An 18,639-nucleotide genomic window follows, 5' to 3' on the forward strand; every position below is an offset into this window, starting at 1 on the left:
AAATAAAAATAGAGAGACCTGATGGCATTCATCTAGTAGTGTCAGGTATTGTGGACAAATTTCTGATTACATCGTGAGTCAATGGTGATAATAATGCATACGATTTCCAGAATTTGCATTTCTCATAAACATGAGGGGACTACAAAAAAGCAGAGAAAAATCCCAGTATACAAAGAAGAAAAAATCCTTGTCAGAATCAGTACAAAATACAGAAAAATTGAAAGATAAGGCAGAAATTCAGAACAAATAGTGAAACAAAATAGTCAAATGAGTTAGAGAAAATAGAAAATTTAAAAACTGAGTTTATATTTAGGAACAGCATGAGAAAAGTTTTCATAGCAAACATTTTTTTTCAGACAAATTTATGCACCATATGACTTGAAAGAGAAAATGATCTTCGTAGATTCAAACTGATGACCTATAGAAAATACATCCATTCGTTGAGGTATAGAATGTGATCCAAAGGAATATGCATTCTCTTTTAAAAATGTTACTTCATTAATACATAAGCAAATAAATAAATATTTCAAAAAACAGGGAAGAGTAGAGACAGCTATTATGAGAGAATAAATAAAGGAACATAAGGCAAGAGAGACCACGCAGGGCTTCAGGCTTTCACTTTGTACACCTCCTGTTCAACCTCTGGAACTACATATGATTATCCAAACACCTTCACACGTGCACTAGGAGTACAGAGCCCAAAGTAAGCTCTGACTTGTACCAGGTATGGTCCAACCTCCTCTCCAAACATAAATGAAGAAATAGAGAACCAGAAATATACATTGTTATATAATAATAATAATAATAATAATAATATATTATTCAAATAGTTTAAAAGCAAGAAATGATAATTTCAAGGTATTTATCGATAAACCTATAAATACTGTACAAATTTACCGAGTTGAAACAAACTAGGCCCTGTGCAAGATGGGACAAAGTTACAGTCCTGAATAATTGAAAAAAAGCAAATGCTGGGTGTATGGTGCCGCTAGCAGGTCAATCTGTACCTGTGAGGCGAGTTCATCAGCAGCCTCATGGCGTCTTCAGACTTCCGGAGACCCCCAAATTTCTTCTGTGCCTTTGGACAGACCCCCAAAACTTGGGGCAAACTTTACCAAGAAAATAAATGACCAAAAGTTAGGTATGTGGGAGACACACCCACAAACCACCTCCGGCTCAGCTATATAATTGGAGGCATGGCCTCTCTATTTCCTGATTGAACTGCTTAACGGCTATGATCAAAGAGACTCAGAAACAAATCTTGAAACCCAACAGCTTTCAGCAGAAATGCATCCGGTCCCTGCACTAGGCTACTGGCGCTGGGCCATCCCAGGTGGGAATAGGTTTTGTGCCTTGGTCTGTTTCCCCTGGCGGCCCGATGGCTGTCATCCTCCAGAGGCCACTGGACAGTCAGGTTTGAGCCCGCAGTGACTAGACATGTGGGGCCACACCGGATGGGGGTGGAGCTGGCTCTTTCCTCCCCGTCCCAATGAGACCCCGAGTCGCCGCCCACGAATGGCCTCTCTGGCTCCTCATCAAGCTGCTTAATGGCCATGATCCCAGAGACTCAGAAACAAATCCTGAAACCCAGCGTCTTTTGGCAGAAATGCGTCTGGACCATGCAGTAGGTTACTTTGTCGGGCCACCTCAGGGGGGAAAGGGTGCTGTCCCTTTACCTGCTCCCCGTTGGTGACTCAGTGGCCGCTATCTTCCAGAGGCCATTGGATAGTCAGGTTTGGGCCCACAGTGATGAGACATGCGGGGCCTCATGGGATGGGGGTAGAGCTGGCCTTTTCTTCCTTGTCCCAACAAGACCCTGAGTCGCTGCCCACGAACGGCATCTCTGGCTCCTGATCAAACTGCTTAATGGCCATGTGTCCCAGAGACTCAGGAACAAATCTCAGAACCGAGCAGGTTTTGGCAAGAAATTCCTCCAGATTTAATTGTTAGAATTTTGAAATTTTAAAATCTCGTGGCCACTACTGCAGCCACTCAACATCATAACCAACAATAGAAAACAAATTGTCTACTGTTGCCTTTTCAGCAGATCTGAGTGTTGGGGTAAAATCCCAAATAATAATGGTGGGTATGATGTGGAAATGCTGTATGTAATCAAAGTATAGAGAGAGTAATTTGGAAATCATCTGCCCCACAGGTAGGGGAAAGGTGTGGGATGAGGGTATACTGGGGATTTTGGTGATGGAGAATGGGCACTGGTGAAGGTACGGGTGTTTCATTGTATGACCGAGACTTAAACCCGAAAGCTTTGTAACTGCTCTCACGGTGATTAAATAAATAAAATTATAAAAAATGGGGAAAAAAAGTAAGGTTGAATTCATGCACAATTCAATCAGCCTAATCAGTGGCTGAAATAAAAGCAGTACTCCTACATTAAAAAAAAAAAAAGCAAATGCTAAAGAAACACTCATGTGAAGCCCCTGAGATTCTTTTCCTTTTATTTCTTTGAAAATTATTTATTGAGGTAAAGTTATCTTATTAGCACGTAAATGTTTATAAGTTTTCAGGAAATAACGCTTATATATCAATGTATGGTTGTGTATAACCAAAGTATCACTAAATCTCCTACTTCCCTTCTACTTCACCATCTTCCTCGATGGCAATGCATTTCTGTTGTCAGCTTATCAACTTGTTTTTCTTGTACATTGTGCAACACTTTGCATTACTTCTTTAGTTTTTATTTTTTCAGGGTCAAATAACATCAAAAGCGAATTCTAACACTTTAAAAACATTTAATAATAATCATTCTTAGTTTTCCCTTTTTTATTTTATATAAAAGGAAACACAAACTTTTAAAAATAAAACATCATCATTCTGATATTATAATCAAATGACACAGAAGAAAATTAAAATCAGTATACCTGAACAAATTGGATGCAAAAAGTTCTTGAAAATATATCAGCAAATTGAATTCAACAGTATATTAAAAAGATCTTATGCCATGACCAACTATGATTAATCCTTAGGATACAACAATGGTTCAACATATGTGAATAAATCAATAGATACCACCTTAACTGATAAAAATATATTAAAAATAAGTAAAAATAACATAATCATCTTAGATGCTATAGAAGCATTTGAAAAAAATTCAGCATCCTTTTATGATATAAATATCTTAAAAAATTAAGTATAGAAGAAATATACCTCAACACAATAAGGAAATCTATGAAAAGTCTGATGGTAGTTATACTCACTGGTCACAAATGAACGTATTTCATAATATCTAAAGCATGACTGAGATGCCTACCCTAAAATTTTTATTTAACATAGTTTGCTCCAAGTCTTAGCAAGAGCAATTAAATAAAAAAATATCTAATGGACATCCAATTGATACAGAACAGAAAATACGATTACTATTTGTAGATAATATAATCTTATTTAGAGAAAATCTTAAATGTTCCACACACCCTTTCCAAAAAAAATTGTTTTGAGTAGTTTTTATACACTGTTACAAAAACAAAATATTCACACAATAAAAATTTATGAACTTCATCAAAGTAAAAAAAAATTCTATTTAAAAGGCATTACTATGAAAATTAAAAGACAAGTTTCACTAATTTTGGACAATAAAAATATTGTTGAAGGAAACTAAAGGAAAATTAAAGGAGATATTTTAAATACAAAGATTTCCAAGATCAAGTATTGAAAAACTGAAAATATTAAGAGGGAAGTTTTCCCTGAGTCATATGTAGATTTTCCCTATTTTCCCTAAGTAAAATTTCAAGTGATGCTTTGGAAATCTGACAAGCTGATAGCAAAACTTATATGAAGAGCATAGTCAATGATGACTTAAAACAGTTTTGAAAGAAAATCAGGTATGAATGTTTACACTTCCCAATGTTAACAATATATCTAAAATTGTGGAAATATTTCTGAGATATATCAAAACATTTCATATGCTGCAAACAACACTATTAAGAAAATGAAAGAGAAGTTATAAACTGGGAGAAGTTTCTCAGGAATTAAAAAAATCCCCTAAATATGCATCTATGCAGAGAGGACAGTGTTTTGGGCCACACCTGTTGGTGTTCAGGGCCTATTCCTGGCTCTGTTCTCAGGGATCATTCTGGCAGTGCTGGGGATAAAGATATGCAGTGTGGGGACTGAACCTGGGTGGGCTATGTGCAAACAAGTGCCTTTATAAAAAATATATATATATATGCATATACATATACAGATATATATATATATACACGTATATATTTGTAGTAGACAAAGATCTCTTAAAACCTAAAAATTATTTTTTAAATTGCAGTGGCTTTTATTCTTTTATTATTCTTTTAAAATTATTTTTTATTTATTCATTTTTACTTTAACTTTTGTCAAGGAGTGACATGATTCAATGGTGCTACCATTCCATGTACCACCGAATTATCAATGTAACTCAATCATCGTCCTTTGGACCCTTTTTGCTACCTACTCTGATTCCCATAACTTTTATTTTGTGGTCTGACAGATAGTTTTCAGTGGATGTTGTCTCATCCCTTGCTGTGTCACCTCATATACCACATGTGAATGACTCCATCTGGTATTTGTATTCTCCTTCTCATTCATATCACTTAGAATGACATCCACTCCACTAGTTCCATACATGTTTTTATTTTTATAAAAATAAAAAGCTGAGTAGTAGCTTTGTATACATAAATTATATTTCCTTTGTCTCTTTATGTATCTTTGGGAACAGGTTGCTTTCAGAGCTCTACTACTGAAACTAACATTGCAATGAAACCAATGTGCCAATATCTTTCTGAATCAGTGTTTTTGTGTTCTTTAGATAGGTACCCAGGAGTAAAAATTTTAGATCTTATGCTAATTCTAGTTTAACATTTTAAAGAAATCCCCATGCTGTTTTCCACAATACCTGAACCAATTTACATCCCACCAACAGTGAACTAAAGTTCCTTTTCTCCACATTCCTTCCAGCAAGTACTTTTTACTGGGCTCTTCCGGCCCTTCCTTCCTCCCCCCTCCCCACCATCAATATCTCATTGTTACTTTGATTTCCATCTCCCTGATAATGAGTGATAATGAATCATTTTTCTTCTACCTGTTGCTTATCTATATATCTTCTTTAGAAAGTGTCTATTCCACTCTGCTTCCTGTTCTTTTATGATATATTTGGTATTGAGTTTTATGAATACATTATATATTATAGATATTAGCTTTTATCTAATATATGGTATTAGATATTTTATTTTATTCCATTCAGTGCCATGTCTTTTTGATGTTAGTTTATTTTTGCTGTTTCAGAGCTTTTTAGCTTGATGTAATCCCATTTGCTTTTTAATTTTTTCCTTTTGTTTTCCTTGCAAATAAAATAGAATCATCAAAGGAAAAACAGCAAAACTCAATAATTAGAAGATAAACAGTTCAATTAAAATGGCTAGAATAGTTGAAAAGACTTGCAACCAATGGAAATATAGGAATTACTAATATGCATTTAAGATTCAATATCATTATTTATTATGGAAATGCACATTAAAAACAGATTGAAATTAACAAGGCATGGCCATCATGATGAATGAAAAAAACAGAAGTTTTAAAAAGTGGAAAAGGTAGAATCCCCATACTTTATTGTTTTAACATAAAATGGGTCTGACAATTTGGAAAATAGAAAGTTCCCAAAAATATTAAACAAAGTGTTTGATATCAAACTCTCTGTATATATGAAAGTTTTGGTTTTCACAATGAAGTTGTAGGCTATTTGAATGCAGGAATTTGACCTATCCCAAAAATGAAGTCTTCTTTTCTGTCAATATTAATTATCATAATTATTTTCTGGAGAGATAGCACAGCAGGTAGGGCATTTGCCTTGCACGCAGCCAACATGGCCGACTCGAGTTCGATTCCTCCGCCCCTCTCGGAGAGCCCGGCAAGCTACCGAGAGTATCTCGCCTGCCCGCACGACAGAGCCTGGCAAGCTCCCCGTGGCGTATTCGATATGCCAAACACAGTAACAACCAAGTCTCACAATGGAGACGTTACTGGCCCCGCTCGAGAAAATCGATGAACAATGGGAGGACAGTGACAGAATTATTTTCATCAATTTAAATCTTTAAATACGAAGAAGACTGGGCCTCATTGGCTGTCAGTTCAATTCCTAGAATGATAAATCAAATGCTCCTAAACTTTAGTATATAAAGTTCAGGAGTATACTTTGTTTATTTGTTTCAACTTTCTGTATGGACACGGGCAGCCAAACTTTGTCTTAATTCCAATAAGAAATTCTGAATTATTAATTCTGTCTTCTTGTTGATTGTTTAGTAGCACAATTCTTCCATGCTGCATGTACTTTTTCTATTTGTTGTCACTGTCACTGTCATCCTGTTGATCATCAAATTACTCGAGCAGGCGCCAGTAATGTCTCTATTCCTCCCAGCCCTGAAATCTTAGCAGCCTCTTCCTACTCATCTTTCCCAATGATTGGAGGCTCTTCCAGGGTCAGGGGAATGAGCCCTGTTGTTATTACTGTATTTGGCATATGGAATATGCCACAAGGAGCTTGCCATGCTCTGCCCATGTGGGCGGGATACTCTCGGTAGCTTCCCGGGCTCTCCTAGAGTCCTAGAGGCATATATTTATATATTTCTACTTGTTAGACACCATTCTGACTGAATTTATAGCATATGTTGACTATCCTTCAAGAGCCTTGCTTGAAAGACTCTAAAGGTCTCCCACCTATAATTAGGACAAGAATTCCTTATCTATGTGATTTTGCCTTTGGTTTTATGCAGTCCATAGTGTGCACATTTTCCAAAGATTCTTGTCTGTCAGATCTAGATGATTTTAATGTTTCTTCAATTTTTCAGGCTACTCAAATCCTTACTTTTGATTCTCCTCTTGTGTTTTCTACATTTATTAGCAGATAAGTACTTGTTACTGCATAATTAATTTTGTTAAACTCAACCCTTTTTCTAATGTCTTTAATGCTTCTAAAAGGCCTGCAAAATTCAGAGATCCCACTGTTTTCTTCAAGAAATCCTCTTTTCTGAGGTATTTTGAATTATATAAATCCTAAAACCTAGAAGTATGAATGCCAAAGAACATATGATAGAAAGAAGTGAGTTCTCTGCAGTTCAAAATGATGTCTTCAAATCCCACTGGGGGGAAAAAAACACTGCTCTCACCCTGAAGCAACAATTTTCTCTTCAACATGGGGTTCTGTGATTAGAACGATCCTGATTTGCTGCAAATACCTTTTTGAAAGGACTTTGGCGTGCCTCATATTTACACATTATTCATGTTAGCTGGAAATTAAATTGCTCAAATCCTATTTAAGGCCAAGGATGGGGTAAGGAAAGAAGGAGGATTTACCCACTGACACTAAAGTCGAAAACAGAAAGCATGACTTGCAGCTGTTCAGCTCTGTCTTAAACAAGAAAACAAGCCTCCCAACCGGCCACCACCAAACACCTTTCTCTTGGTTCCCATGGCAACATCTCTTTCCTCTGGTGCCTAAAATGTCTCTAATGCCTCCTACTTCTTGGATTCATTGGCACCTACTCCCCTTGCCAGCTCTTGTCAAAACTCATTAGAATGAAAATCTTTTCTGATAGGACTAGTGGGAAAAGAAAGAAAACACTTTTCGTTCACTGGTGATCTCTTTTAATTCCCAGTCTAGCTAGCATCTTTTGCTTCCCAGAGAAGAAGGTGCTCATCTGGACTCATTGTCCTGCCCGAATATTCTCTCACAGGTGTGTTGGGCGAGGCAGTGACCTGACTGGGTGTGTCCCCATGACTGTGTTTTGCCTTTTAGTCATAGCACCCAGATTCTGGATCTGTTGCGATGTAAGGAAAGAGTTAATTTAAGGAAAAGGTGGTCTGCTCAGTCAGGTAGCATCAGCCAATGGGAGCGATTTCTGGTGATGTAATGCTCTTAACTTTTATAGTTTGAGGATTTAAGGATGGGGATTTGTGGGAGTTTGGCTTTTCACTGGCCTATATTGAACTAGATTTTTCTCTCCAGCTATTTATGTCCTGTTGCTTAAGTTCAGGTTTTCTGAAGAAACAGAGATTGCTGCTTTTAAGACAAGATTCAGAGCATCACTAGACAAGCAGGATAAAAAAATGTGACAGGGGTTATTTTTGTTTTTGTTTTCTTGCCAGTAATCAGGTATTGTCCTTTTACGTGGCTTCCGGAGTGACTGTTGCAAATGACTTCTTCCTTTCCCAACCTGAGCTCACCCCAAACTTAGAATGGGATAGCTCACCCCAAACTTGACGTCCCTTCATACTCTTCAATTCATTCTGCAGCTAAAAGTCTAGGGTTAATGTGGAACAGATGATGTTGAAGCTCTTCAACCACTCAGTCTCCTCCAGATTAAGAAACTTCCTAGGAGCAAAATTTCTAGTGCGAAAGCCAGGAAAAGTCTCAGACAAATAAGTTTACTCATCCAATGAAGAGCGTATAGTAAATATTTCTGCGGACAAATGAAGAGATTAAAATAAATTTTACTAAATTAAAAAAGTTATATAGTGTCTTTTGAATCTAATAACTTGGCTCTTTTTACAATCTCTTATTTTAAACATCAATTCAATCTGGATTTAAACTTACAGAAAAAATTACTTTCTATTCATTAAATAAACATATAGCATTTTTAGTAGTTTTGCTGTTGTTAAACTTACCACCGCCTTATTTTTCTAGTTGTATATCCCAAAGTAAATTTTTTCTTTCAAAATAAAATTAGTGAATATGGGAAAATCTACTAAATATTTCTTTGAAGCAACAGAGGAAGGAACTTTTATTGTATTTATCCTAAAGAACAAAACTCAAAAAATTTTGTGGAGGCCTTTATTTTTTGGTAATGCAACAATGATGATGATAAAAATCAAGATTACAATGATTTTTGCAATCTTGAGATTTCCACAACAAGCACCTTCATAAGATTACTACAGAATTTATACCTAATTTGTGTGAAATAATTAGTATTTTCATTGTTCTTTTTCTCCAACTTGCATATTCCTATCCACTATAGATATGTATCTATATTTAGATAGATATATATAGACATAGGTATGTATGTATATATCTATATATACATATATAAAGGTAAAGGTAAAGGCCCTCCCGTTGATCGTCGATTTGCTCGAGCGGGCCCAGTAACGTCTCCATTGGAGACTTTGTTGTTACTGTGTCTGGCATATCAAATACTCTCGGTAGCTTGCCGGGCTCTAAGAATGTGAAAAATGTTATGATTATGGTGTAACTGTTTTATTAGCCATTAGACACTGGATTTGTCAGCAGATAGAACTCAATACTTTTAGGAAAAAGTTAGGGTATAAAAAGTGTTTTAACTCAAATGTACAAGTTTTGTGACCAAAATTTTCGTGACTTTCATGGAGTCAGAGATGGGCAACTTCTCCCCAACCCCTTGTTTTTCTAGAAGCCTCACATTTATGCCCATGAACTGCCTCTGGTGCCATACACGCTATTAAAGGGCCATGGTTCAGAGACTCATAAATAAATGATGGGAGATATCAACAAGCTGCAGAGATCCTTCTGGATACCAAAGTCACCATCCTGTTAAAAATTTAACTCCAGCTGTATCACCCCAGCCAACTTCACATTTTTGAGAATGACATAGTGTTCGTTTTTAAAATTTATTTTAATGTAGAAAAAAATCACAATTGCTGATCAATTTTAGAAATAAAATTGATTATATAGAAAATCTCCAACATTAACATCAATAAGTACAAAAAAGCAAGTATTATTTTATCACTGTATCACTGTCATTCTGTTGTTCATTGATTTCCTCGAGCAGGCACCAGTAACATCTCCTTCATCCTAGTCCTGAGATTTTAGAAAGTGAAAGGCTCTTTTAGGGTCAGGGGAATGAGACCCATTGTTGTTACTGGGATTTAGCATGTCGAATATGCCAAGGGGAGTTTGCCAGATTCTGTTGTGCGGGCAGGATACTCTCGGTAGCCTGCCCTCTTCTCCAAGAGTAAGAACTAGATAATAAGAAGTCGCATGGCTGCAAATACAGCCATGTGCTTCTGGGAGCTGGGTTTTATAGTGTCCAGGTCTTGGCCATTGATGGGATAACACTGTACCAGGGGGAAGTTGGTGGGTGTAACACCTACCTACTGGAAGATGGGGGATCTGGGTGGAGGACGCCCAGTCCCAATTCAAGCAGGCTTGGAGAAATCAGCCCCCGGTCCCACATGCCTGGGTTCTTCTGCTGGTTCCTTCATGCATGAGGCTCATCCGAACGTGTGGAGAGTAGTCTGAAGCATGGCTGTGGCTGGTTCCAGAGGTTTTTGGCTGCCAGGACTCTGCTTGGGGCGAGGAAGGAAACTCAACCCATCCCTCTACAAGGGGCCCCAGTGAGGACAGCCAGGCGATGGGGCAGGAGACTGCGCTGTTCTCTTCTGGGAGTTGGGTTTTATAGTGTCCAGGTCTTGGCTGTTGATGAAATAACATGGCGCCGGGGGCAGTTGGTGGGTGTAACACCTACCTACTGGAAGGTGGGGTGGAGGAGGAGGCCCTGTCCTGATCTGAGCAAGCTTGGAGATCTCAGATTATTTCATATGTTAAATTAAATTAATAGCATAGCCCTTCACTGAGTAGGTAGAAAAACTTATGTTTGTATACACATTGTAGAAATATGCATACATCCATTCACAGCCATGGACACACAGACCTGCAAGTTAAAACCCAAGTTTAATGACAACATAATATTTCTAATTTATCCTAAAGAGAGTCAAACACACTGCACAAGTCATCCGGGAAATTGACTATCTCGATCACCCCATTTACTGATTCTTCACCCCATTTACTGATTCTTTTATATTCAGAGGAATTTGTTCCTCAGTTAATATACATATAAAGTAGTGTTTGTTAAGTTGTACAGGTTGCTCTGTGGATTTAAAGTTAGTAGAGGCAATAGTGATCTCAGTTATGAATGTCTAAAATATTAAGTCACTTAATCACTTAATCACTTAACTTCCCGTTAGTCATTGATTTGCTTGAGCGGGCGCCAGTAACATCTCCATTTGTCCCTGTTGCGTGCTAGTGTAGCCCAATGGCATCTGTTCGCTCCGGGAACATGAAGAGCCTCAAATCGATCATTCATGATCTTGACAAAGAAGTCTGACCATCTGGTAGGTGGGCGGCCACGCGGTCTTTTGACATCCCATGGAATCCAGTCAGTAACAGCTCTAGTCCAGCGGTTGTCTTTAAATCTCATTACGTGACCAGCCCATCTGATTTTCAACACCTTGGCAAATGAGACAGCATCCCTGATTCTTGATCGTTGACGGATGTCAGAACTCCGGATTCTTTCTCTCATTTGAGTGAAACGTGATATTCCAAGCATAGCTCTTTCTATTCTTCTTTGAGGGACCTGAATAGCATTCTCATCTTGTTTGCGTAGGGCTCAGGTCTCTGAGGCATATGTTAATGCAGGAAGAAGAGTGGAATCAAAGAGATGTGCCCGGAGCCGGAGGTTCTTTGTCCTCTTAGCTGTTTCTTCGAAGTTCTTGAAGGCGTTCCAAGCCGCTCTCTTCCTCCTACGCAGCTCGGGTGCCAGATCATTTGTCATGTTGACCTCTCGACCTAGGTACACATAGCTGTTGCATTCGGAGATGGTCGTTCTGTTGAGAGCGAATGGGGCATCAGGAACGAGGCTGTTTCTCATAAACATTGTCTTCGTAAGATTCAGCTGTAGTCCTACCTTTCCACACTCACGGTCAAAGTCAGCTAGCATTTGTGCCGCTTGGCTGATGTTTGGTGTTATTAAAACAATGTCATCAGCAAAGTGGAGGTGGTGTAGTTGCCGACCATCTATCTTCACTCCCATTCCTTCCCATTCCAGTCGTGCATGATGTTCTCGAGGGTAGCACTGAAGAGTTTTGGTGAAATGATATCACACTGCCGCACCCCTCTCTTGACATCAATGATCACTTCTTTGTAGAATGGTGAGATCCTGGTAGGGAATCCGCAATACAACTCACAGAGGATCCTGATGTATTGGGCTTGAATGCCCTGATTGCTAGGGCTTCAATGACCACTTCCATCTCAACAGAATCAAAGGCCTTCTTTAAATCAATGAACATTAAACAGAGCGGCATCTTGAACTCCCGAGAAACCTCAATGAGCTTGGTTATCATGTGGATATGGTCGATGGTGCTGAATCCTTTGCAGAACCCGGCTTGCTCGCATGGTTGTCCTTCATCTAGTGTTCTGCCAATCCTATTTAGGATGACTCGACACTACTTCCACGACCAAGCCGTCGCCACACTCCAGGACGTTTTCCGGACCCGCACGGCCGCTTCGCGACACATCATAAGACACTAAATACCCATCTTCCAGAATTGTCGTACCGTAATTGATAGGGTTCAAATATGGTAACACCTACAAGGGTGATTAGAGGTCGCCCCAAAAGGCTCTATCCCTCTCGGAAAGACTGGCAAGCTACCGAGAGTATTCCACCAGCACGGAAGAGCCTGGCAAGCTATCCGTTGTGTATTCGATATGCCAAAACCAGTAAGTACAACTGGTCTTATTCACCTGACCCTGAAGGCTTCACCGACATGGCAGCACTGAGAAGGATGAGAAAGGAGAGGCCGACCAAATCTCAAGGCCGACCTAGGCTGCCACAACGAAGGAAGACAAAAAAGGTCGTCTGTACTTTCAATGCACGTACGCTAGCATCAGATGCATCCATTGAGGACCTGATGGTACAAGCGCGAATGATCAAGTACGACATCATTGGTCTGACCGAGACAAGAAGGCACAAATCTCACCATGCCGTTTTTGACACTGGAGAAGAATTGTTCCTCGGAACATGCGATAAAAGAGATGTTGGAGGCCTCGGTGTCCTTGTCAACACAAACTTGGCCAAGAACATTGATTCATTCGAATGCCTAACAACCCGAATTGGACGTTTACATTTGAATAGAAGTGGCTCACTGCCTGCAGTTTCTATCTTCGTTGTCTACGCACCAACATCTCATTATGATGAAAGAGAAATCGAGAAGTTCTACATGGAGCTAGAGAAGTTCTATAAAGAAGACCACACCTTCTACAAGATCATTGTGGGTGATTTTAATGCCAAGATAGGACCGAGAAGATCAGCTGAAGAACTTCACATCGGGACCCATGGCCTAGAATGGAACGAACAGGGTGAGAGACTGTCTGAGTTCATCATGTCGACCAAGACCATTCATGGTAACTCACAGTTTCAGAAGGCAGAATCTAAACGATGGACACGGGAGTCTCCTGGTGGACAATTTCAAAACAAAATAGACCACATCATATTTAATCAACGGTTTTGCCTGACTGATGTCGCTGTTGTCCCAAAATTTCGAACGGGATCAGACCACTGTCTCCTTCGTGCAAAGTTTTACTTCACAGAGCGGGGAGAAAGGGCTGCAAAGTTCAAAAAGAGAACTCCCAGAATGACCACCAACTGGGAACTCTTTGGTACTATTGCGGCAACATGGGAGGATGCCATTGTTGACAACATTGACGAGGAATACGATCGATTGGTTCAGCACCTCCATGAATGTGCGAGGAATGCCAAGAGAGAGATAGCCACAAAAAATCGCCTATCTTCGAAAACTCTTGAGCTAATTCGCCAGCGTGGTTTGGCGCATGCCTCAGGCAACCGCAAGCTAATGTCCGAGCTCGCAAAGCAGTGCAGAGATGCGATCAAGGAAGACCTCAAAGAGAGAAGAGCAGAAGTACTGGTAGATGCGGCAGAAGCCGGGAAAAGTATTCGTAATGCCCGCCTGTCCTTCGCCAACTACAAGACCAAGATGACTGCCCTCTGATGTCCTGATGGATCCATCACATCCTCCAGAATGGCAATGGAGAAGATTATCCATGACTTCTACTCAAATCTCTTCGATAGCCATGTCCACTTGCCGACATACCAAATTCCACAGGATGGATATGTCGTTCCCAACGTTCTGCCTTCCGAAATCCGACACGCCATTTCGTCGGTAAAGAAACAAACAGCACCTGTCCCAGACAAGGTCAGACCTGAACACCTGAAGAACCTGCCGTCAGTACTCATCAATACACTGGCTCGGCTCTTCACTCGCTACCTGTCTGAATGCAAGGTTCCGTCCCAATAGAAAACCAGCAGGACCGTACTACTGTTCAAGTAGGGAGACATCCATGACATTGGCAACTATCGCCCGATCTGCCTATTGTCTGTCATCTACAATTTGTTCACTCGAGTCATCCTAAAATATTAAGTAATCTAGAGATAAGAGGCTTCTCTTTTTGTTTGCTCTTTGACCATTCCCAACTATACTCAGGGCTTATTCCTGGCTCTATGATCAAAGTTCACTTCTAGCATGTCTCTATGAACCATAGATTTGAATAAAGTTTCTCACACGTACAACAAATAAAAAGTAAAGGCCCTCCCGTTGATCATTGATTTGCTCGAGCGGGCCCAGTAACGTCTCCATTGGAGACTTTGTTGTTACTGTGTCTGGCATATCAAATATGTCACGGGTGACTTGTCAGGCTCTGCCGTGCAGATGAGATACTTTCGGTAGCTTGCCGGGCTCTCCGAGAGGGGTGGAGGAATCGAACTCGGGTCGTCTATGTTGGCTGCATGCAAGGCAAACACCCTACCGCTGTGCTATCACTCCAGTGCCAATAATAAGATTCTTAAAGAATTTCACTCCCATAAACAAATTTATATTATTTTTGCCTTTCTTTTTTATTATATTTTCTTCATTTATTAATCACTTATGGTAGCTTTTTTATTCCTTGTTTTTTTCTTACTCTTCAATTATTCCTATTCTGTTCAAGAAGTGAAAGAACTTTAGCTTTGATTTGGTCAAGATTAACCAGTATAAAATGGATTCCCACAGTTTTCTTGGACACTTCTGAAACTATCTTCAGCTACTCCTATTTAAAATGACTACTTTATGGAACAACTTTCCTTGGTTCCTGTTATTGGTACTCTTTGAACATTCTCTATATTTATTTTTATATGAGACCCTAAGTATTTCTTTTCTAAAAAATGAATGATTCATCTGATGATAAAAGTTTTCTCCTGATTTATGTATATGTAGATTTATATTAGTCATTTTGTCAATTTCTACAAAATAATGTACTGTGATTTTTTAAATCAGAATTGTATTCCATATATAGATTACTCAGGAAGAAAGTGACATCAAGATAAAATATTAGGTTTTTAATTTATAAATACTGTATATCTCTAGAATTCTCTAGGTCAAAGATTTAACCAATATTTTATAGTTTTAGCATGGAGATTTTTTTATATTTTACATAGTACATTAAAGTTCCTGATTTGCAAAGATGTAATAAATAGTGTTGATCAATGATTTTAAAATTTTATTGTTATGTTATAAAAACAAAATTGGATGACATGCTCATAAAGTACAGAGCAAAAGACATATCAAGAGAAGATCCCCTAAAAACAATGAGAAACTAACAATATATCTCCTCTAAATCTCATCAGTTTATTGCTTTAGTATACTTTTCAGTCCAAAAACCTGAAAATTTGAACATCGATACCAAAAATCTGATGCTATTTGAATAATACAGAGAAAAAGCTGGGGTTTCCATGTATGTATAGTCTTAGTAAAAAATTTTAGTGCTGCTATCACAAAATTTACAGACAACATTACAGAGGATTAGCACTTTGGGGGCACTCTGTTCTCTAATACTCCATTGAGCTTTCTGAATAAAGGAAAAGACACGCTCAGCAGCTAGAAACAAGATGTGATGATGAGACTCAGAACCCCAGAAATTGTAGTATGTGTAAAATTTTAAGTGTAACTCCATCTCCCAAATCACTAACGCTAACTCAGCAACCACCATAGCATCAGACTGATAAACAAGTCTTAGCATCTTGGGTCAGTGAAAGACCGAGTTGCAATACAAGAAGGGAAAGTTACCTGGAATTTGAGATTACACCAAGTGTCTAGGGAATAGGAAACTCCCTTTCACAGGAGAAAATTCACAGATTTTTTTCCACTATGAAGATATAGGACAAGCAAGTGTCCTTTTATACTCCACAAATGAGTGCAGTCCTATATCTGTCCCTCAAGACCGACACCCACGGACAGTAGATATAAAGGTCAGGAATTTGTTCCAAAGTTGGGAGCCTGTCTCCCAAGCGGGTGGGTAGAGGACAGCTGGAATAGAGAAGGGATCACTAAGAAAATGATGGTTGGAGGAATTGGTCAGGATGGGGGATGTGTGCTGAGAGTAGATAAAGGAGCAAGCATGATAACATCTCATTATTTGCATTGCAAACCATAATATCCAAAAGTAGAAAGAGAATATGGGGAATATTGTCTGCCATGGAGGCAGTGGGAGAGTGGGAAAGGTGGGGATATACTGGGGATATTGGTGGTGAAGAACGTGCACTGGTAGAGGGATCGGTGTTTGATCATTGTTTGATTGTAACTCAAACATGAAAGCTTATAACTATTTCACGGTGAATCAATAAATTTTTTTTTTGAAATGGAGGTGGGGGGCTGGAGTGATAGCACAGCAGTAGGGCGTTTGCCTTGTATGCAGCCAGCCCGGCCGAGCTGGGTTTGATTCCTTCGCTCCTCTTGGAGAGCTTGGCAAGCTACCGAGAGTATTTAATATGCCAAACACAGTAACAAGAAGTCTCACAATGGAGAAGTTACTGGGCCCGCTCGAGCAAATTGATGAACAACAGGAGGACAGTGTTCATTTTGTTTGGGGGGAGGGGTGGGAAATGCAAGTGTCCCAATGGTTTTAACAGCTATAGCATGGTAATCAGTTTCTTTGCCTTACTCTACCATGAACTTAGGCTTCTTTAGTTTCAAAAGTTTAGGCAGTAAAACCTGGTCTGTTAGCCTTTGTTAGAAAAGGGGAAATGGCATAGTGTACAAGGCTGAACTCACTTATCTATTGTTAGAAATTGAGACCATGTTATTTCCTCTGTAAACAACCATACTGCTGATCAGATGGAGAGGAAGCTTGTGACCACAGTTACTGAACTCATGTGGAGAATGGGTCTTTCTGTAGTAGCAATGTAGAATGCCAGATTCTTTTCTACTTAGGCTGGTCCTTCCTACCCAAGGAAAGTACTAAAAAAGCATCCTATAGGTAGGATATAGGAAAGCCTTTGGGTCCTCACCTTGATCTGACAACTTAAAAATAAAACAGAACTACAAATCAAGAGTGGCAACGTCTCCTGCTTTTAAAAATAAATCAAGTGGCAAAATGGTAAAATCTGGTGACAGAGTGAATGGAAAAAAAATCAACCTTCACCATATGAATATAAAAAATTTAATAGACAGTAAATTTAAAATAACAATTGTGAAGAAGATAAATAAAAGGAATCAAGGCACATTAATAAGGAATGAAATATAAACGATAAAGAAAGAAGAATGCAGAAACATAGGGGTTTCTTCACCAAAATAGCGAAATCTATTTTAAATTTCTAAGTGGAGATATAGAATACAAAGAAAGCAAAATACATTAAGTGAAAACTTTAATGGACATATAAAAGTTCAATGTCAGAGGAAAATAATAAGTGAAATTAGAGATAAAATTCCAATACTAATGTAAATGAAAGGGATGAAGAAACATGGTTTTGGAAATATGAAAATTATCCTTCAGAACTAAAAAGTCTGTAAAAAGAGGAAACATAAGACTAACAGGTTTACCAAACAGTAAAGAAAGAAAGATAGGAAACAAAGGAGCTAGTTAAATAACTAATAACTAAAAATTTCCAAAACCAAAATAAATAACTAGCAACATAAAGTTAAGAGGCTGATAAACACCTACGTTTTTCAATGCAAAAACACATACTGAAAGAAACATGAAAATTAAATTATCAAAAGTCAAAGATAAGAGAAAACATATTAATGGATGTTAGACTATTAAATACAGAACATTCAAAGAGACATCAGTCACAGTATCATGAGGTTTGTTAGCAGAAACTAATAGTTATAAGAGAGTGGAATGACATTCAAAATTTTATAAGATAAAAACTAGACTCTAAGAATGCCCTACGTTGGAAAGTCATTATTCAAATATATGGAGAAATAAAAAGTTTCTTCTATAAACCAAAGTTAATGGCATTTACAACCACCAAAAGTGCACTGCAAGAAACGTTGAAAGGAATTATAGGAAAGAAAAATAAAAAATAATAAGACATCATAGGAGAAGACTAAGTGAGATCTGTTTAGCAAAAAGACACACAAAAAAATTTATCTTGGGGCTGAGAGTACAGGAGGCAGAGCACTTGTAACGCAGATTTTTAGTCAACCCAAATGAGATTTTCAACATCTCATAAGGTTCCCAAGTCCACCAGGAGTGATTCCTGAACACAGAGCCAGGGGTACCCTAGCCACGGGTAACCTTTGAGCATCTCTGGGTGTAACTCAACACCCTATAAAAAGAAGAAAACTATATTTAAGAAAATGAGTCAATATCAGAAAGAAAATGCTAAAATATTATTTTAGATATAAAACGCATATAAATACAATATAAATTGATAATGCTTCAGAAATACTAGGCAAAGTTAAAGAAACTCATAGGAAAGTAAACCCAAATGCATTTAAAAATATCAAAACAAAAAGCCAATACCCACACAAAATACTATACCATACCAATAATCAAGCTTCTATGTAAATAATTATGCT

Source organism: Sorex fumeus, unplaced genomic scaffold, assembly GCF_029834395.1.
Source record: "Sorex fumeus unplaced genomic scaffold, SorFum_2.1 ptg000128l, whole genome shotgun sequence".
In the NCBI taxonomy this organism is placed as follows: Eukaryota; Metazoa; Chordata; class Mammalia; order Eulipotyphla; family Soricidae; genus Sorex; species Sorex fumeus.